The following is a 22937-nucleotide window of genomic DNA, read 5'->3' on the forward strand; positions in this document are numbered from 1 at the left end:
CTTCTGTCTTGCAGTGACGGCTGCTCATCCCTTTCGCTGCCATCCAGGTCACGTCAACAGCTGAACAACTGTGGGCTGAGTGCCCTTGCTTTTACTTCTTGTTTTTTTTTTTCACTTTCATACTTTCTAATCTGTGCTTGTTCCTATTTAAAGCCAGCTCAGTTTAAATGGCACTCTTTGGGATATGCAGACTGTTTGCACTTATCACAGTTTGATGTGTGTTGATGCACATTTTCTGGCTCGTTATGGTCTAAATAAAGAAGCATCGCAGTAAGTAAATCGCTGCAGCGCAGACAGTGATGACTGGTGACTCTGCTTCAGTTTATTAAGCCTAACGTGCAGAGTTGGGCCATTCTGCTCACTCATCTGGAAGAGCGAGTATTGTTGTAGTTCCAGTGCTGCATTTAATTTTGCAGCGTCTGCTCAATCGACGTTGAGCTGTGGCCAAGGGAATAAGTGGGTCACGCAGCCACGGAGAGTTTGTTTTAGGGGGCGATCACTTTGACTGACTTCGGTTTTAAATATAAAACTCAGTGGCAGGAGGACGGAAGTTGAGTGTATTGCTCCCAGAGATGTTCACTTAGCACTGACAGAAAAAAGTGACATGGTTGTTGGACCTCTGGGGCAGAGATGCATCTGTGGCCTTAATGGATGTGCATTGACGGAGGCTCAGCGTGTAGGTGTATTTAGTCATTTCTTGTGATTTTCAAAAGCCTTATTTTGTGCTTAGAAGGGAGCATTTAAGGGGTTTGTATTCTGACAGTGAAGATGGTTCCTGGGTCTAATTGCACTGCTGTGAGGAAGCTGATCTGTTTCTTGTATGACACATATCGGACAGGAGTGCTGGAGCAACATGTTGCCCCCTCTCTGAATGGGTCGCACCATGTGAGGAGGGGAAAAAAGGACAAAGAAAGATGTAATGTGCTTCTATTAACAGCAAGACTAAGCCTTCTGCCAATCCTGACTTGACGCGGTACAGCAGCTGACATGCAGCAAAGAAGAGGAGGTGCAAGTGAGAGGTCCGAAAGGAGATCTATTAACCAATAGCACAGGCCATTGAGAGACCGTGTGTAGAAACACAAGAGCTTATCAAAACGAGTTCACTGCAGTGGGGCTGTCATGGTGCTCACATCACTGTTTTTGTTGGTTTGGTCCACCTACTTTTTAATCTCACTACTCCATTTGATCTTTATAAAAATCACGAGTATAGAGTAACACAATGTACTGGTATTCTGGGACAGGACTATAGTAAAATAAGCCGTTTTCCACAGCTGAAAATATTTTAAATGTATATTTTATAAACCAAAGAGACTGTACACAATGGTTTTCTTATGATCTTGGACATTCTGAGTGCATATACTGTATATTGTGTTTAGAAATGGCTTTTGATATTGCTGCTCCAAGAGAAAGCTATTTTTAAATTGCGAGTTTGAAAAAGGTAAAAACAAAATGTATTGAGATCACAACAAAAGACAAAAATTAATAATGTATGGCTTCTGGCTCTGTATAGATTTATTAGTCTGTTATCAAGAAGTGCTGTTCAGCTTTAGATTTAAATCACTCCTGCAATGCTAAGGTTTCATTCAGAAAATATTTGCTGTCACAGGAAAAATATGCATCCAAGCAAAGTGCTAACATTGCACTAACATTATGCAGTTAAAAGTGAAAGTGTGCTTTGTGCTAAGTTAAACTTCAGTGCAATTGTAAGTAACCACAAGATCGCCCTTGGAGGAGTGTCACACATGGTTACATCACACATCATGTTGCATATTATTGTTTTGTATTCCTACCTTTCAAAAAGGCGTGCAATGAACCATAGCCCCACCCTTCCGTCATTTGGAGAGGACAATACAGGGTTTGACAAGAACATGACACGAGCATGAATTACTGCATTAGATATATTCTGACATGCCCTTGAAAACAGCACATTTTGATGTGGCTAAATCTGCTGATATGGTTTAATGCAGCATAGAAGAAGCAGCACTTTCCACATGTCTGGTGGACCTGTGCAGACAAAAAAAAAAAATTACAAAACCCAGAGGCACAGATTTTACATTAAGACACGCTCACACACCAGAACACAAGAGTGGCTTCTGGAGAGTAGGAAACATTTGACTTTGCATTTTACAAGTTCACAATAAAGAGAAGGAAGAACCTTTTCAAAATCTAGTTTAAAAAAAAAAAAGTCCTTCATGTTGGGTTTGCATGGTTTTGTAAAAAAATTATTCCTATTTTATTTTAATTTAAATTTTCAAGGAGAGATCCATTTTAAAGAACTCATTGTGTTTTCCTTTTTTTTTCAAATACAATAAATCATGTTTTTGTGGATTCACGCCATAAATTGTAATAACTTTGCCTTAAATTATCTGATATTTTAAGAGACTTATTGACCTTGACACCATCATGAGGGTCTGCAGGGATCCACTCTATCATATCATTCATTGTTTTGAAGCATAATAAATAGAAGCAGTGAAGCAGATGACCAGTGTTTTTATATAAGAAAAAATAGTATCAGGACAGTATCATCCTGACGTTTTTCAATTATCAAAATCAGAACTATGTTAGATACAGCAATTAAAAACACAGGAGATGTGTTCAAATCACCTGTGAATTGTAATTTGAATGCAGTTTTGAATAAATTTTATCAGAGCATCACGTCATTGACTCGCATGACAAAAACAGTCAGCAGGCACCGCAAAATTGAGCACAAACACCCGAGAGCACCGTGTTGTCCCACACATGTTGTTTGGGAGTATTTCACTCTGCGGGTGAGGGCACGGTGGCAAGCATTAATTCCGAAGCGTGGCATGAAATGTGTCGTGTTCACTAAAGCTAGTAAAGCATAGCAGTGCTCAAAGGGCCCTGTGCTTTCCTGCAGCTCCCCGTGAAGGGCCAAGGGTGTGATCACACACACAGGGCCTATAGTGTTCAGTGCGCCCACTCTATCTTCATCATATGAACTGCATTAATCCTCCAGTCGGGCCGCATCACTGTTCATTTAATGACCTGTGGTGTCCACATAATCAGTCACATCTCAGCTGCCCCGCGAGGGAGACCAAAAGAAGGAAAATTACCAAGAAAACACAATCCACATGGTCAAAAAGTATACACAAGGCGCATTGAAATGTACACAACTGCCATGCCGGATAAGTGTGAGTGAGTGTGTGTGTGTGTGGTGGGGGACTAAACTAGTGAAAGGTTTTGTTTTAATTGGAGTGAAAGCGGAAGAGATGAGGCGATTGTAAATGAGGAGGGGGACAGCTTGCAGTCTTAATCAATGGAGATTGAGGGCTTTGACTTGGAGAGAGAGCAGTCAACAGGGAGACATACAGAGATCCAGGAAGATTTCAACATAGGAGGGTATCTGTGGGAGAGAGGAGGAGATTGGAAAGAGGAGAGAGAGGGAGGGAGAGAGAAAGAGAGAAAACCGGAGGGAGGGAGGGATATCCACTGCACTGTTGTGTGACTGGAAATTTAATAGAGAGAGAGAGGGAGAGGAAGAAGGAGCAGGATGCTGAAGCTGGACGAGAGAGAGAGAGAGAGAGAGAGTCTACTGGTGTAGAATTCCAGGGTTGAGCTGTGGGCTGTGAACAATGCCTCCTCTACTACTGCATAGAGTTCAGGGGCAAAAGGCAGGAAGGGAAGGGGCGGGGGTATTCAGAGACAGCCAGGCAGCTCATGGTATAGATGTGATGTCAGTGGAGTGAGTGCGCTGCAGAGAGCGACGGAGGGGGCGGGGGGAAGTGAGGTGAAGGGGGTTCGTTCGGGGGCACGCTGATTCCGAGGGTGCAGGGATTGGCCACTGGACTGAACGAGCCCCTCCGAGGAAACCGTATAGCCGAATGTGAATATCATTTTAGGCTTAAAGACACAGCAGCTATGTTCCATATTCAGGGGTTAAAGGGAGGTAAAGTCAGCCGCAGTCTAATCTCTCGGAGGTTAACTGCGAGTATCGGCATAGTCGGATGTGAAGAGTTAAAAGTGGATAGAGAGTGAGGCAGTGACTGATTCCTCGTGTCTGAATTTAGAATGTTATCAATTCAGTGCTAATCAGCCATCTGATATCCCTCATCCCTCTCTCTCTCTCTCTCCGTCGCTCCTCCACTGACCTCTCCCTCCTCCTCTCACACCGCATTTAGGCTATACCCCCCCAGTTCCTACAAGCACCAACTCAAGTTGTCATGCCCCCGTGTATCGAGCGGTATCCTTCACAATTATTTAATGCGCAACCTCGCTGTAAATCGGTAAGAAAATGTGCGCGGTGGAAGCATTCAAAGCCAGATGCTGGGCGCTCGCGGATTCGGGTAGCTACTGTATGTGACTCGGCGTTGCTATGCCAACGTAACATCCGAAGCGGAGCGCGCGCGTGCTGTGGCCTCGCACGTGCGTTCTGTAGGATACCTCACGCATAGACACACAAATATCACTCCTACACAAATAGACAAAGTGTGAAGCTGAGCAGGGATTTCTAATGCATTACCAGGCCTGTCTCGTGTCGATAAAAGGACAGATGTCTGTCTCTACCAAAGAATGCATCGACTGATTGACATGTCTTGCGCGTAATTCTGATGTGACGCGCGTGAAACACGGTCTGACTTGCGCACATATAGTTATATCTCTCATCATGACTTTGGCTTATTCACATAAGTGAGTGATTCGGCAGCAGGGATGAGCACAACAACACTTTTAAAATTGTTTGTACAACAAATAGTTCAATTAACAGGAAGTTAATATTGAGTAGCTTACATTCCAAACTAAATTTGGCGAGACCGACGAAAATAGTTTTAAAGGAGGCCAAAGCATCAATCTCAAGCAACACACATACTGGAGAGTTGTGAGTGGAGTAGAAAAACAGAAACAGGGTTGCCAGGTCTGCATAACAGAACTAGCCCATTCATAGTCAAAAGTAGTCCAACTGGGTTGCAGTGGAAATTTAGTACTAAAATCTCTTCGAAATCACTTTCTGATAGGGGTTGGGCAAAAACATATTTCTTAGGAATACCATCTCTGTGTATAATAATAATAATAATAATAATAATAATAATAATAATAATAATAATAATAATAATAATAAATGCAGCCAGGGTTTGAAATGAACAAAAATCAGTTGGCGGATTACTTTTCAAAGTTTATGTTTACTTAGGGGTGGGTGATATGGAAAAAATATATCAAATTTTTTTTTTTTTTATATCAATCCACGATTTTATCACACTTCTTTGTCATGTTGGTTTTACTATTTTGCAAGTTGTCTGAGCATTACAGCTGAACTAATTTTCCTATGATAAAGACAAAGCCTTTCAAGTTAACAAAAAACGACAACAAAAAAGTATTGCAAAAATTTGGGCCAAAGAGGGCAAATATAAAAAATCTTTGTTCTTACTTTTTTTATAACAAAGATAAAAGAATGACAAAGATACACATTACAACTACACACAATATACAAATAAATAAACAGTGCTTTATTTTCAGGTACAATAGGTGTATTTGGCAGGAGCATTCAAGAAACTGAATGAACAAATATTAAAATAAAACACTATATAAACTAATTCCTATATAAAGCAACTGCATTAAATTTCTTTAGTCAAGAGCAGTGAGTGATTTTTCTCGTTGTGTTTTGTTTTATTAACGTTAAATAGTTCAACCAAAAATAAAAGTTCTGTCAACTGTCTGTCAATTCTGTCACAGTGTTTTATTTTTATACCACCATTTACTCAAAATTGGTTTTAAACCTGAATGAGTTTCTTTCTTCTGAACATAAATGCTACTTTGAGGAACTTGGACAGTCAAACAGTTGCTGGTCCACAGTGACTAGTATTTTTGCTACTATCAAATTCAGTGTGGACCAGCAACTGATCGGTAACCCAAATTCTTCAAAATATCTTCTTTTGTGTTTAGCACAAGAAGGAAATTAATACAGGTTTGGGACAACGTGACAGTGAGTAAATAATAACAGAAATTAAATTTTAGGGTGTTCTATCCCTTGACAGTAATGACAGTAGGCTGCATGTTTAATAGGTCTACTGTCCCTTTAAGACCTGCATGCATCTAATATACAGGAACGTATACCTTTTTTGTCTCCGTTTAATTTCATTTTAGAAATAATCAACTTGAGTCCACATTTAAACCTTGTGCGTTCTGACAGTATTAGCGCAAAAGATAACTTAGTTCAGTAATCGGGCACTGTCTGACAGGCTTTAACTCACGTGCTTCGGGTGTATGCGGCACTCAGAAAAAGCACAGGACAGACCAGCGTGTGAATGACATTTAAAAGCACATGCAAATAATGAGAAAGTAACTCTTGCTCGAGTTAACACTGCTGTGAATGCTTGTGGTGTTGTACAGTATATGGTTGAGGCGTCAGAACTGCAGCTGAAAGAATGTGTGCTGTAGCATGATATTATGATATATCTTCGAAAGGAGATCTTGGATACATCCTTATCGCCCATGATTTATTTTATTTTTTTGGCTTGTAGAAGTTATGAATGGCCAGTAACTTAAAAATATAATAGCCATCTTTTTTATCTCACTCAATGCGTTCTGTAATCACTCCAGATTTTTTAGTTCCAGTCTGTTTTTACTTTCCCCATTACCTCTGCTCACTAGCAATAATTACAAATAATGGTTCAAAATATCTAATTGGTCCTCTCTGTTTGTTTAACCAATCAGAAGGCTTTTTGATGAGCTATCGGCCTTGTCTCGCAGTCATTTTTACACGTTCATAGCGGGAACTCCATATATGGGAATCCGGAAGCTGAGAGGGTGGCACGTGAAAATGGAGCGAATTTTTTTTTAAAGAATCGCGTTTTCTCAACTGTCAACAGCTTTCACAGTAAAACGTTCCAAAACGGAATGTACAGGAAGACCAGAGTTAAAGCTTAACATCAATAAAGATAACTGAGACTTTCAAACACCCAACGGACGCCAAGCTTGTTTTGCTTCTAATTAACTAATTTCTGCATTAATAGAGGGCGTGTTTGGGTTTGTCTGAAGATCTAGAAGCAGCTACTTGCTTTTACAGCACATTAAGAATTGTATGCAGGTTCTAAAGTCTCCGGTTAACGGTTCCGCATTTAGGTTTGACTGAATAACGAGTACACTGAAGTATTTGAGTATAAGAGTGGTCGGTTTTTGCGATTTAAGCGTTATTTTACCGTCTCAGTTGTGCCATTCGATACAGGCTAATAATTATTATTTAATCCCATGGGCTTTTAACCACACTACATGTTGTAGGCTACTGTGGTCAAGTTGGCTGTAATGTCTTCCTGCGTGTATTTTTCCTTCTAACCCACCACTACTCACAGGCAGACAGTGCTGTGCTTCCAGTTCTGCGAAAGGGTGAATCAATTTAAGAGAGAGAGAGAGAGAGAGAGAGAGAGAGGGTTGAACAGAAAGAGAGAGAGAGAACTAGGAGACGGAGAAAGACAGGCGAGAGGAGACATCGACTCCGCACCAGAGCTTCTGAAGGATATATTTAGATACAAAACAAAAACTAAGGAACAATAGACGAGGTAAGTCTGGATACATACAGTATACTAGCTACTTGTAAAACATTTTGTACGTATGATCGTTAGACTTGGAAATTTGTGCATGAATGGCCTTCGTAAACAGCTGCGCGTTGAATAAGGCAAATTTTGTATTTTCTCTTATTTTCCATTTGTGTTAACAATTGTAATTACGCAAACCATTGTTTTATGATGGATATGAGTACAAAGGAATTAATGCGACAGTGTTTCTGTGTCCAGTTGAGCGCGGGTGCGCGCCCGCGTGTGTCCGGGCGTCGATGTAAACTAATGAATTTGTGCTGTCGAGACACCTTTCACCGATATGGAGTGACCTAGAGTCATAAATTATGGATGGATTACTTTGGTATATAGGACTGCTGTTGAAGACGCGGAATGAGGGGTTATTCGTTTTAAACCCACTGGCGAATAAAACTAGCATGAAAACGTAACGTACGCTGTTTTAGTCAATGCTGGTTATGTGTGCAATAATCTTAGACTTTTCTACGCAACACGTAAATATCGACCTCTCGATGCGTGTTTGTCAGCGTGTTGAACCGAGGATGCTCACCAATGCGCAATTTCTTTAGTTTACTTGTCACGCTGTTTCTTGTTTTACCAGTAACCACTGTGGCAACCACTAAATCTGTTGCCTTTAAACTTTGGATAGCAGTTGTATTTTTGAAAATGATTGAGCGGTTTCATTTTGGAAGACGCTTTGTCCAAATTCATGGGTATAAATACGAAGGCGCTGTGTGGCCTGTGATTAATCGCTAAAGCGCGCGCGGCTTGCCTGCGCGAGCTCCACCGCTCGCGCACAAGAAACCAACAGATTAAGCGCAGTGAATGAAGAGCCACTGCTGCTATATGTGAAACATGAAACTAAGGGTTTAAATGTTGATGTGTTGTCGCGGTGCTTCAGCTGGGAGAAAATTAACCCACATGCATGTGCTATGCACACTGATTGTGTGTGTGTGTGTGTGTGTGTGTAAGACATGAGTGGTGATGACTTGGGCATCTGTTGCTGAAGGAACAAGGTGCGATTCTGCACACAGGTTTCTCATGCGTTTTGTTCGGTATAATAGTAAATGCTCCTGATGATATTATTGCTATTGCTATGTCATTTCAGAAGTAAAAGGATCTTAGCTTAAGTTGGAAGTTTATGGTGTAAAAAGTGGGTGATCAGATGATCCAGAGTTTGAGTCATGCTGTCATATTGGAAGAGAATGATTAGGCTTTTTACAGAGAGCTCAGGCTCTGTGTATTTCTAAGAGAACAAAAAAAGTGCTTTCATTTTCATATACGTTCCCTTGGCAATGTAAGCCATGACACATCACATAAATAAATGTATTTGAACACAAGCTTTGAGGGAGACATTTCACATTGCAAGCCAGGTATCACTGGGCCAAAATGGCTGCATAACACAATCATGACATGTTTGTAAACAGTTTTGGTGAGTAGACTAGAGCATTTACATTTTTCAGTTCTTGGAGCTCCTCAAGAGGTGGAACAGTTTGTGTTAGGCAGAAACGGCAACTTCAGTCACCATTTACTTCATATGTAAAAAAAAAAAAAAAAAAAAAAAAACAGTGAAAGTGAACAGTGACTGAGGCTATCATTCTGACTAACATCTCGTTTTGTGGTTCGTGGGAGAAAGGAAGTCGTACAGGTTAGAAGCAACATGAGGGCAAGTAATGATGACAGCGTTTTCATTTTTGCACGAACTGTCCCTTTAAACTCTGGAGTCACCCAGGGCCGTATTCATAAAAACCATCCACCATGTTGGAATTAACCCACGTTAATAACTCTCTAATGCCTTTTGAATGGTTTGAAGTGAGACAATTACCTGCTGTGGATTTTCCAATGGGTTCTCCTAACACACAGGTGTTAAATTTAAAGGTGACATGAAGTTTTATGAATAATCAATTAAAGTCTTTTGTTCACGCTTCATTACTCTCTGTGACTGTGCAATATATTGCATGTAAAGTTATAACTGAAAAATGATATCTAGCCTACTGTTTTATTTTTTTTTTGCATCAGCTTCAAGCTTCTCTTGCTAAAAGGCCCTTTAAAATCATACCTTTTATGTTTGCCGCGCTAGTCATCCTTTGATGCCTCACCTTACTTTTGTGTTTCATGTGCCTTTTTTAAATGTATGAAGGGGCTTCAGTGGGTCAAAAGGTGACAGATAGCCGTCAGAGAGGAAGGCTTTTCACAGACATGCTTTAAGGGAGCAGTTCACAGAGAGCATTGCACCCTCAACCCTTCTGCTCCAAACAGACCCTTCAGGGATGCAACTCAGCAAGTTGCTTCTCAGAGCCTGCGGCAAATCTAGATCTAAATAATTAGGTAATGATTAAAAGGTGGTTTACAGGCACACAAAAAACGAAGCCGATGAAAGTCGTTTGACATCAAGGAAAAGCAAGACACAGCTACAGAACAGAACCAGCTGCCTCAGTGGGATTAGATTATATGCATGTGGAGAGCAAGGTGCTGTTGCATAGTGTTACATGATCCAGTAACTTTGCACGGTATGGCTTTCAGGATGCTTCGCTGGTGCCTCACCATAACTTTTAGATTTTTTTCTTAAAAAAAAAAAAAAAGTTTGTGTGGTAATAAACATTATCCCATAAATGCTGTCAGCTGAATTTAACGTGTTTTGGGCCTGGAATATTCCTTTAATAAAGCATTCAACCTCATCCTATAGGATCTGGATGGACAGGGAGTCAACTTTATGTATTCAATTAATTTATTTATTTCACTTCACCCTTGTTCACCCCAGTTTCCATTAGGAGAAATCAATGTATGTGTACAGTAATGCATTAATTAAACCGGTGCTCCAACCAAACCAAATGCTCTTTAATTATTAGAGTCATAAATCTGTCTTGTTTACTCATAGACAATGACAACAGTAAGCAAAAACACACACTCGCACATGGGACATGGTTCAACACACCTGCACACCTGTCTCTTAGCAAAAAATTTAGATGACTCACAGAAATGATCACACATGCGTGCGTGCACACACACACACACACACTCCACTGGGCTAAATTGCCTCATAGGCTTCTTTTTGCACATGCCAGGTGTCACATCATCCAAAGTCTTTTTTTTTCTTTCAGAATATCCTCTGCACAACAATAAAAGTCTGTTTCTCTAACTCAGAAGGGGTGTGGGAGGTATTTGTAGTGTGTTGGATGATGTTAGCTATCAACTAGTCTTTGGTGCTCTTGTGCCATGGGATCTGGAGCTCAATTCTGGCTGATGACATGCAGAGAAATTTTGCAGTACGATATTGTTGATTGTAAGACTCCATCTCGGTCCAGAGCAGGTTTATCAAAAGCAGGAATAGTCGGAGGGCTAAGTGCTTCCACAGACCTTTGTTTGAAGCCAAAAATCAGAGCCTGTGTCGAATTTTAGTTTTATCTCCCATAATCTTTAAGCCATTACATTGCCGAACGATTTCCCCTAAAGATAACTGCACAGACGCCTCTTTACAGTGCACTGGCTGTACTTGCAGTCTGTATTCAAGGCTATATAACACTATGCGAGCGCAGGACATTTAACTAATGCATATTGGAGCGTGTAACATCTACTGACTGGCTGAATTTTGACATTGAGCAAAGTTATAAAAGTGTAATGAATAAGTCTGAAGTGATGTCTAGGGATAACAGTTACACCATCATGGCAAGTGCCAGACACTTCTGTCTTATTTTAATGCACCACACATAAAATATAAATCCCCTTGTTTAAGCAAGCTACGGAGAAGGATGACCCTTCTTGGATGCCTTCTTTGCATGAACCACTTTCGAACGATCTGGCATCATGCAAAACTAAACTTCTTAGTGGCATTCAAGACACGGCTCTCTCGGCTGGATTGTGAGAAGGCCATCTGCAGTCTTCATAAGAGATGGCTGCACTGCTGAATTGACCACTGCCTACTTTAGCAATCCAAGGCGTCTCCGTTGATATGGAGATGGCTTCGTATAAATCATTGCATGTCACCTTGGCATGTGCAGTCGCAGGGATGAAGTGACATGGTGTGCTTTCAAAACTGATAAATGAGGAGGATTGAACCATGCTGACCCATCCATAGTGCTGATTCTGGCCTCCTTCGCTCTCCCCACTGAGTGGGGGTGTGGAGGAAGAGGGCCACCGCAATAATTAGCCATGATTGGTTTGATTGAGTTCCCCAGTCCAGGCCTGTGTGCTGGTCCTTCAGGGGAACAATGAAGACTGTCAGACCTTTAATTATTGAGTAATCGTCAGTAAGGAATGGCAGTGGTTAGCAATATGAAATTAATGCCGTTATCCAGCCCCGAAGTAACATAATTGGGTACAGTGGAAATGTCTCCAAAGGCAGGAATCATTCATGGCATTCGAGTCTCCCGTGGCGAGGTCTGGAAACCCACTGGAGCGATGGAAGTGCACTCATGTGGATGTAAAAGGCTTCAGGGATAGAGGGACTCGGGCGAGAGGTCTGTCATGTGTTAGGGGAGGGGGGAACATCTTGATCGTGGGTTTGTGAAGACAGACAATAGGCACGAAAGGCCACTGCAAGGTTGAGTAAATTGCCCATGAGGGATTGTTAATGAGTCTGTGTTGATTTGAGGTGAAATATGCAGCCTTGTGTTAATAAAGCAGTCTATCTTTGTTTAGATTATGTGTACATTAGCAGATTGTCACGACTTGGTTCATGTGTTTAGTGCTACTGGTGTTATTGTTTTTGGCAGGTGAACAAAATGAACCTTTTGATTGTTCAGACAGAAAGAATACATGGAGGTATTTTAAGGTCACACGTGGTGTATTTTTGGGTTTTCGCTCCATAAATAAGTTGAGTCATGACAGATTCTGGCCTCTGTGAGGCTATTTGAAGAAAGCTCGCCAGCCGAGATGCTTTCAGAACATAAACTCTGCGTAATGTGTTTGTAGTGACTGCAGCCATGCTGAGGTTTATCCATGTGTGACTAATTCTAACTGCAAGTGATGGCTCTATGTTTAGCCCATCATGTTTGACTCAAAACACGAAGAACTGTACATCTGGAAGTGTTTTAGCCATGATCCTAACATATATTGGCAAAAGCACTGGGTCAACTGCAAGTCAACCTAAGATTCAGCCATCTGTTCATAAGTCATTGATTTCAAGGTGACAAGAGGCAGATGTAATATGATGTTATATAGATAATGGATTGTCACATTGATATTCCCTAATGGAGACTGTCAGGAACTGCTTACTTCATGGTAAACAGAGAGAGCCTGACTTGTAAGGGTGGTCAGACAATGGCTCAATCATGTGTGAGTAAAGCTGACTTGGGGTAATGGAAGTGGTCAGGCTTTGGTTAGCTCATGTGTTTGGAGAGGCAGTTTGGTAATGAGAGCATTCAGGCTTCAGTGACCTCGCAACGCAAGCACTATGACGGTGCCGTTGCATTGAGCCACACTATCTGGAAGGAGTTTGATTCGGGTCACCGAAGGAATAAGTGAGCCAGGGCAGGAGGAGGGCCCGGCGCAGCAGTGCAGGCTCAGACTAAGGGGATTTTCCTGTTGTAAATGTGCACATTTATGTGTGCTATCTTTCCTGTGCGAGAATGAGTGTGTTGACTGTGTTTTACAAAATCAGGTCAAACAGTAGATCACGATGATGATGTCTGATTAGAAGTCCTGGATTCAGAGCCTCATCTGTGCTGCTTTTCGTGAGGCTTTAAGTAGACACAGTCCCTGGGGGAGAGTTTATTAACTGTTGTGACATGCGTCCCGAGCGCTCGTCAGCGTCGCCCTGGCAACACACGGGAATCACCGGCACGAGCTCATCACGGGCTGAGCGGTCGCACCTGCCGCTCATCAAGCAGTGCCTACTTAGGCAGAGGAGGAAGACAGAGTGGTGAGGAATGTCTCCTGACAAAGACGCTAACCCTTACCTCCTCTTTTCCAGAGAGCAGCGTGTGACCGTCAGCCCCCACCAAGGAGAGCACAGCACGGGATCCACCACTCAGGACACAGCGAGCACGAGGGACTTAAAGCGCCACGGAGAGCACCGCCTTCACCCAGAGCACTTTCATCTAATAAATCCACCCTTCGGGGACTTTTCTCTTCCATCGGTTGTCGTGTAGTTCCTCACCCCGCCACACTGGTGGAGAATGCGGGCAAGAGTGTGAGCTGGACACCGACAACCGACCCCTGAGGAGACCCTTAAAGCCACCCGTTTGTTTTTTTTTCTGTTTCCTTTTTGTTCCCCCTGTCATTTGTTCTGCTCTGTTTTCACAGGCGGCCGCTCCTCCCCCGGCATGGAAGAACTGCTGAAGCACCTCACCGAGGTGAGCATCCGCCAGCAACAAATAGTGGAGCACATGGCCTCACGTCAAGGAGACGCCGAACGTGAGCTCGCCGCCCTCCGCGCCGCCGCCCACCGCACGCCGCTGCCTGACCCCCGTGTCCAAGCCGTCCAGCTGATGCCAAGAATGACGTCACATGATGACGTGGAGATGTATCTTCGGATGTTTGAGGCCACCGCAGTCCGGGAGGCGTGGCCAGAGGACGAGTGGGCCCGTCTCCTCGCGCCGCTGCTGACCGGGGAAGCGCAGCGGGCGTATTTCACCATGACGGCCGAGAGAAGCCGGAACTATGGAGAGGTGAAGAAGGAGATCCTAGGCCGAGTAGGCCTTTCCCCAATCTGTGCGGCGCAGCAGTTCCATGACTGGGAATATCGAGCTCGACAGCCCGCTCGCGCCCAGGCGGCCGAACTATCCCGGTTGGCCCAACATTGGCTGTTGGCCGGGGGTCCCTCCGTACACCAGGTAGCTGAGCGTGTGGTGATCGACCGACTCCTCCGCGCCCTTCCCCGCGCGTTGAGGCAGGCGGCTGGCATGAGGAATCCCACCGATCTCGACGGGCTCGTGGAGGCCATTGAGCTGGCGGAGGCCGCCCAACACCGGGAGATAGGGGAGCGAGCGCCGCCTTTTCCCCGAAGGGTGGTCCAGGAGCGACGCTCGCCGGAGGGCACCCAGCGACCCGTAAGCAGGCCTGCGGTTCCCGGCCCCCAGGACGAGCCAATGCCCACCGAGCCGCCGCATTCCCCAGGACGGACATGGCTAGCAGGCTGTTCAGTCCACGGTCCAGCGCCGAAGGCACCACGGGCCCGGGTGCGCATCAACGGCCGGCCATTCGTCGCCGTCCTCGACTCGGGCAGCGGGGTAAGCCTGATACAACCGACTGTCCTTCCACCCCGAACAGGTTCCAGGGCCCGGCTGGCGATAACGTGCGTGCACGGGGATACCAGGCATGTGCCGGCCCGGAGAGTGACCATCACCGCGACACCTGGTTCCTGGCCCGTCGAAGTGGGAATCTTAAGGAACCTACCGGTACCCGTTCTCCTCGGCCGGGATTGGCCGGGGTTCGATCAGCTCCTCACCTCCAGCACACAGCCTGCTAGCCCGGCCGGGAACCGCCGACGCCGGAGTCCAGCAAGGCGCCCTCGACGAGGCCCCGCGCTGCTAACGTCAGACAGCCCTCGAGGAGGTGAGTCCCCCTCCCAAAACTCTAACCTGTTCTTCGATGTCTTCCAGCAGATAGCGGGAGGGGGGACGCTCGCCAAAGAGCAGCGTGGGGACGAGCGCCTCAAGCATTGCTGGTCTCAAGTGCGGGTGGCGGAAGGGGAGGATCTACAACCAGCTCCCCACCCCACACCCCACTTCATCATCCAAAACGGCCTGCTCTATTATGTCGGCCAGCGGAGGGGGGAGGAAAAGACGCTGTTGGTGGTACCGCGGAGCAAAGTCCCAGCGGTCTTGGAACTCGCCCACGCCCACCCGATGGCTGGCCACCTCGGCGCCCAAAACACTGTGCAACGGATCCGGGACCGCTTCCACTGGCCAGGACTGGAGGCGGATGTCAAGCGGTACTGCCAAGCGTGCCCGACGTGCCAACGGACCTCGCCACATACACCTCCCCCTAGCCCGCTGATCCCGCTGCCGATCATTGAGGTGCCCTTCGAGCGCATCGGGATGGACCTGGTGGGGCCGCTGCCGAAGTCCGCCCGGGGGCATGAACACATCCTGGTGATCGTGGATTATGCCACCCGCTACCCAGAGGCCATTCCCCTCCGCAAGGCCACCGCCAAAAACATCGCACAGGAGCTCTTCCTACTGAGTAGTCGGGTTGGCCTGCCAGCGGAGATCCTGACCGACCAGGGCACCCCTTTCATGTCCCGGATCATGGCTGACCTCTGTAAACTCCTCAAAGTCCGACAGATCCGGACCAGCGTATACCACCCACAAACCGATGGGCTCGTGGAACGCTTTAACCAGACCCTGAAACAGATGCTGCGGCGTGTCGTGGCCGAGGACCGACGCGACTGGGACCAGATGATCCCGTATGTGCTGTTCGGGATCCGGGAGGTGCCCCAGGCATCCACCGGCTTCACGCCCTTCGAGCTCCTCTTCGGCCGCCAACCCCGAGGGCTCCTAGATGTCGCCCGGGAAGCCTGGGAACAACAGCCTGCGGTATGTCGGACCACCGTCGAGCACGTCAAGGCCATGAGGGAGCGGATCGACAGGGTCATGCCATTGGTCCGGGAGCATCTGACCAAGGCCCAGCAAGACCAGCAGCGCCTCTTCAATCGGGCTGCCCAACCCCGGGAGTTCCAGCCGGGAGATCACGTCATGGTACTGGTCCCCACCTCAGCCTGTAAGTTCCTGGCCCGCTGGCAGGGCCCGTATACGGTCACCGAACGGGTGGGACCCGTCACCTACAAAGTGCGCCAACCTGGTCGTCGAAGGGAAGAGCAGCTCTATCATATAAACCTGTTGAAGCGCTGGGTGGGGACCGGGCCCCAGCTCTCGGCCCTCGCCGCCACCTCTCCCGTGGTTGTGGACATGGACCCCCACCTCTCCGCAGCCCAGAAGACGGAACTGCAGCACCTGGTCGGTCAGTTCTCGGATGTGTTCTCCCCTCTGCCAGGGCGGACGGCCGTCATCCAGCACGAAATCCGAACACCACCAGGAGTCATCGTCCGGCAGCGGCCCTATCGTGTCCCGGAGGCTCGGCGACACGCAATCGAGACAGAGGTACAGGAGATGTTGAAGCTAGGGGTAATTGAGCCCTCGCGGAGTCCATGGTCCAGCCCCATCGTCATGGTCCCGAAGCCCGACGGCACCCTAAGGTTCTGTAACGACTTCCGCCGCCTAAATGAGGTCTCTGAATTCGATGGCTATCCCATGCCCCGCGTCGATGAGCTCCTGGATCGACTAGGAAGGGCCCGGTTCATCTCAACTCTCGACCTCACCAAGGGGTATTGGCAAGTCCCCCTGTCTAAGGATGCCAAGCCGAAGACAGCCTTCTCGACCCCCAGTGGCCACTGGCAGTACCGGGTCCTTCCCTTCGGCCTGCACGGGGCCCCCGCCACATTCCAGAGGCTCATGGATGTCCTGCTGAGGCCCCATATGGCCTACGCCGCGGCCTACATCGACGACGTGGTCATCCATTCAGAGACCTGGGGGGAACATTTAGAGCGGCTCCGGAGGGTGCTGCTGGACCTCCGCCGGGCGGGGCTCACCGCCAACCCCCGGAAATGTCACCTGGCTCTCTCCGAAGCCAAGTACCTGGGCTTCTGCGTGGGACGTGGCCTCATCCGCCCCCAGGAAAAGAAGGTGACAGCTATCCTCTCGGCACCGCGGCCCTCTACCAAGACCCAGGTACGAGCCTTTTTGGGGTTGGCAGGATACTACCGGTGTTTTATCCCTAACTTATCCTCCTTAGCCTCTCCCCTGACAGATCTGACCAGGAAGGGGCAACCGGAGAAGATAGCCTGGAGTCAAGAAGCGGAAGAGGCGTTCCAGCAAGTGAAGTCAGCCCTCACCACGGAGCCAGTCCTGCGAGCCCCCGACTTCAACTGCCCCTTCCTGGTGCAAACCGACGCCTCGGACACCGGGTTGGGAGCCGTTCTCTCCCAGGTCCAGGACGGCGAGGAACACCCGGTGATCTTTATTAGCCGGAAGCTGACCCCGACCGAACAACGGTATGCCGCCGTGGAGAAGGAAGCGCTGGCCGTCAAGTGGGCAGTCCTGGAGCTCCGCTACTACCTCCTCGGACGCCGGTTCACCCTGCTGACAGACCATGCGCCACTGCAGTGGATGGCCCGCGCAAAGGACACCAACCCCAGGGTAACCCGCTGGTTCCTTGCGCTCCAGGACTTCCACTTCACCATACAACATCGGGCGGGGACGGCCAACGCCAACGCGGACGGTCTCTCCAGGATAGGGGCAGCTTTCGCAGGTCTGTCAGGCTCCACTCCCCACCCTCCCCATATCTCCCCATTGTACCGCAGGCGCAGGTCGACGCTTAGGGGGGGGGAGTGTGACATGCGTCCCGAGCGCTCGTCAGCGTCGCCCTGGCAACACACGGGAATCACCGGCACGAGCTCATCACGGGCTGAGCGGTCGCACCTGCCGCTCATCAAGCAGTGCCTACTTAGGCAGAGGAGGAAGACAGAGTGGTGAGGAATGTCTCCTGACAAAGACGCTAACCCTTACCTCCTCTTTTCCAGAGAGCAGCGTGTGACCGTCAGCCCCCACCAAGGAGAGCACAGCACGGGATCCACCACTCAGGACACAGCGAGCACGAGGGACTTAAAGCGCCACGGAGAGCACCGCCTTCACCCAGAGCACTTTCATCTAATAAATCCACCCTTCGGGGACTTTTCTCTTCCATCGGTTGTCGTGTAGTTCCTCACCCCGCCACACTGTGAAGTGGTGGTCTCCACGAGGTACGTTTGTGTGCGTTTGGGGACTGTCTTAATGCTGTTGTCTTGGGTGGGAGGAAGTAGTCACAAAGGAAGAGTCTAATGCAAAGGAAAGACCTTGAATCATGCATGTTTTTCACAGTTAAATCTGGGAATGTAATGGTCCGGTTCCTTAAAGATTCAGTTTATAATTCTCAATTTATGATGCACTTGAGGAAGAACGCTCTGACTTCTTCAGTCAATGCATGTATCTTTAGACAGATTCAAAAAGGTTAAATAATGAGTTTGAGATGTTTTGTTTTAAGTCTTTTTGGTTAATTCGTAAAAAAGTAGTGAAGAGTCATAAATACACCTAATTTGTTGTATGTTTGTTATTAGGGCTGCATGATAAATCGCATGCCATGTCAGTAAAGCTGGTTCTGTGATTAGTAGTAAATCTCCATCAAATTCTTTCAGATGGTGTGGCATTTAATACACAGAGCCACAGATCACTGACAAGCTTCGCAATATCAAGTTAATTAATGCAGATGAATCGCCTTCGATTATGAACGCGATATTGCATAGCTTGTCAGATTTATTGTGCAGCCCTATTTGTTATGCGCAACCAGCAAGTTTAATGCAATCAAAGGCATCTCTTTGTATTATTAATTGTACTCTCATCACATTTAAGTCAATCTCAGAACTTGGTTACTTTATTTGCTTGTTTCTCATTTTATTGTTCAAGTTAATTTTTTTAAAAAAGAAAAACAATCTGTGTGTATTTGTAATCTTTAGTCAAACTTTAGTAACATGGACTTTCTCTGACACGACTGTTTGAACAATGTAATTTAGCTTTCACATTCAGTTCTGGCTCCATATTACTATTACTACTTAATAATATTTTTGTATTTATGAATATTTTTAATTGACTTTTATATAAGTTTTTTTTAGTAAATCTCATTTAGATTTGTAATATATATATTTTTTATTTTAGTTTTAACAATGTTATTTACCTCAATTTTATGCTCAAGCAAAAAAATTATATATATATTAGTTTTTGTTAACAATAATAACATTGATGGAACATCCACTTTTCACAATCTAGTCAATTCCTGATGGATTAAATCACGTTGAATCCTTCATTTCTGCTTGTTTAGTATCCTGTTTCACTTGGAATAAGTCACATTGACTTTTAGTAGGAAACACTTCTGTCTGCATCAGAAGAACAATGCAGATGTTGACTAACTGGTTCCTAGTTCCTAACGGTATTTACTGTGACATAGAAGTATACGCTATACAGGTACATTAAAGAAAGGGGAATTAATAATCTACACTTTTGCTGATTTACATTTATTCTGATTTAAGAGTGAGGGGTTTTTGAAGCTAAATAGGTGGAGTTGAAAATTCAAGTTCCCCTGTCTGCAGTTGAGAGTGCTGTGAAAAGAGAAAGAGAGAATGAAGGTCAAAAGAAGAAGGATGCAGAAGGGCAGAGCAAGGTAGCACAAGCTAGAAGTGTCCGTGCTGTTTCTGTGATAAATCCGAGCCTTGGCTCCATGTTTAGAGTGATTGTGCAGAGTGCCATCATCAATGTGCTGGACTTTATTTCTTCACACACACATATACTTCTCTTTCTCGCTCTCTCGGGTTTCTCAGTGATCCTGTGCTGGCCTCTGCAAATAAGGATGGCCTAATGGCCCGGGGGAAGTGTAAGAGAGTTTTGAGCCAGTTGGCGGGACTGTCAGTTTCCCTTTCGGGCCAGTGTCGGGCTGTCACTGCACATTGCATTTGTTGAGGTTGTACATGTGTTTTTATGCCTTGTGAATTTAAACATTTGGATTTCTGAGATGTTTTAAACATTGCTGGTGTGAATTCTGTTAATTAAAATATGAAATAATTTAGCAAGCGAAGACCTGGAAAGAATCATTCAAAAATAGGTAGAATTTATTTTTATTTTTTTTTATATATATATATTAGGGCTGCACGATATAGGGAAAAAATGACATTGTGATATTTTATTTTTCTGTGATATATATTGCGATATGAAATCTAACCTAATTTTTTCTTACAAACAAAAATGGAGTGAGCACACTTACATTCTTAATTTTAAATGATTTAAACATCGTCACCATTGTGTCAATTTATTAATATGCGTGTGGGAGAGAGAGCAAGACAGCGCTCGTGTTGTTTGAAGATGGTGAGCTTGCGGCTGGGGCTCTCTCTCTCTCTCTCTCTCTCTCTCTCTCTCTCTCTCTCTCTCTCTCTCGCTCTCTCTCTCTCTCTCGCTCTCTGCGAATCACATTCGTCAAGGGCCGGGGAGCAGCTGGCCCGTACAGTTAATAAATATCGGATCAACTACATATCAACTATTTATTTCCACCATGAGAAATGAATATTTATTTGCTGTTTGGTTACAAAAAATGTAAAAAAATAAAAGATGTTTAATGATAAATATAAACATAATTAGATTCATATTAAAATATGTGACTAAAATGGCTATTTGTTTAATTGTAGGGGTGAAAGTAAAAATCTGAATTAACCAACCCGGGGCAAATTTATATACATATTTTCAGCTATTTAGACATTCAGGCCTAATTAGTTAGTATTATAGTATAATGTTATAGTATTATAGTATTATTTATTTTTATATTTATTACATAATATTCAGACTTGTAATAATTTTTTTGTATTGTGTGTATTTTTTTTAATTCAAATTTTTCATAATTTTTATTAGTTTTCTATATTTCAATTTTGATTTCTTTTTATTTCAGTTTTAGTTGTAGTATTTAAAAATACATTAAAGGGGGGGAGGGTGAAATGCTCGTTTTCACTCAATATCCTGTTAATCTTGAGTACCTATAGAGTAGTACTGCATCCTTCATAACTCCAAAAAGTCTTTATTTTTATTATGTTTATAAGAGAAAGATAGTCTGTACCGATTTTTCCCGGAAAAACGCAAGCGCCTAGAGGCGTGACGTGTGGGCGGAGCTAAAGAATCACGAGCACCAGTAGGCTTTTGCGTTGAGAGCGTTTGGAAGCTGTGACACAGATCCAGAGGCTGAAATTTAACAAGAGCAGCATCAGCAAAGGCATCTCTATGTGGTATGTACTGAAACTGTATATATTTACTTAGCGGTTTTAGAAAATGACTAAGTTCCACTTTATGTCGTCTTTTTTTTTTTCTTTTTTTTTAAGCTGTACATGTGGAAAGTGAAGTTTGATGACAACATTGCATGTTGTTTACTTGATGTGCTTACGCGCTGATAGCTAAGTTAACAAAACAGAGATATTTGAAACCGTTTTAATCACCGCATGCGGTTCCAACACATGATCGTGACCCTTTTTCATTGGGACTGCATTATCCTTAAGAAATAAACGATGTGCAATCCGAAATGCAGGGAACAAACAAAAACACTTGCACAACTCCGTTGATGCTCTGTAAAAATAAACTCCATCCACTGGTCCCTTAATGCTGTTTCTCTTTTGGTAATCTGTGCAGGGTTGTCTTGCCCTGGCAACCAAAAACACACTTCTTTTGTGACTTTTCGCGACGCTCTCGCTCTGATCAGGCTGTGCTCAGCCTCTCAGTGTTCTGCTATACGGGAGCGCGCGCTCTTCCAGCAGAAGTGCCTTAGGACCCATATAAGGAAATTCCGCTCCATCTAACGTCACACAGAGCCATACTCGAAAAAAACTTTCTGAAACTTGTGACAAACCGGAAGAGGTTTTTTTGGAACAAAAATACTCCTTCAAACGTACAACTTAATTTTTGAAACTTTGTCCATGTTTAGCATGGGAATCCAACTCTTTAACAGTGTAAAAAACTCAGTATGCATGAAATAGCATTTCACCCCCCCCCCCCCCTTTAATTTTTTGTCATAATGCAGTCATAACCTTTTTTTTTTTTTTTTAACAAAAGTCTTAAAATGTGTATTCTTATATAAAGGCTATATTCTTGTGCATATTAAAATATGTGGCTAAAAATAGCTATTTATTTAATTGTGGGGTGCCAGTATAAATGTTGGCAGGGCAAGTAAAAATCTGACTCGAACAGCCTGGGCCAAAAAAAAAAAGAAGCTTATTATTGAGCCCTGCTGTGGGTGTTGGAAGTCCACAGAGAGTTGACTCAGGCATGTAGATTTATTTATTTAATTAAGTTACCCATTCGTTAATTATTTGGGAGACCTTGTCATCTCTCCCTGTGTAGATACAGCCCTATATAGCAGCAGTGGCAGCACTGAGAAAGAAACAGGGAGTCCCAGGTGGGGTTCTGAATCCCCAGAGCAGAGTGATGGATCCGTCCCAGCCTCATAGCCTTGCAGTTGGGCTATGGTCATCAGGAGCTCATGTGATGTTGACATGCAAGATGGTGAGTGAGCCTGTTACTATAGCAACCCCAGGCTCTCAGAGCGTGCTTCCATTTCACCCAGTGTGGGAGAGAATGATGGAGGGAGAACTTTGGAGAGAAGGCTGCCAGGAGCTATAGGGAGTTTTGGAAGGGTCTGGAGAGCAGAGAAGGAAAGAGTGATGTTGTGGTGTTACTAAGATGACTTCCCAGGATGGAGATGTGGTGGGGGCAACTAAAGTTAATTTAAGAAGAAATAAAATTCAAGTTTGCAATTAAAAAAAAATATTTTACCATTACCTAATTGGCGAAACACAACTGTTGCAATCCAAATTTACTCAAACACTCAGCTGTCACTTTGTTGGTCAAGAGGTAACGGGAC

At 45.0% G+C, this 22937-nt stretch overlaps 1 protein-coding gene across 2 annotated transcripts in view; it reads left to right on the plus strand.

Annotated features, from left to right (window-relative positions):
* Positions 1-7361: 7361 nt before the first annotated feature.
* Positions 7362-22937, plus strand: part of LOC113046560 (leucine-rich repeat-containing protein 4B-like) — a 42975-nt gene continuing 27399 nt past the window's right edge. The window contains exon 1 of one of the 2 annotated variants that reach the window (XM_026207380.1): positions 7362-7508. The gene's annotated coding sequence lies outside the window, so the exon portion shown is untranslated. Of the gene's footprint in view, positions 7509-18165; positions 18259-22937 lie in introns of those variants that run through there. The other variant, XM_026207384.1, reaches the window with a different exon arrangement.

The sequence above is a fragment of the Carassius auratus genome, chromosome 3, assembly GCF_003368295.1.
Source record: "Carassius auratus strain Wakin chromosome 3, ASM336829v1, whole genome shotgun sequence".
Classification (NCBI taxonomy): domain Eukaryota; kingdom Metazoa; phylum Chordata; class Actinopteri; order Cypriniformes; family Cyprinidae; genus Carassius; species Carassius auratus.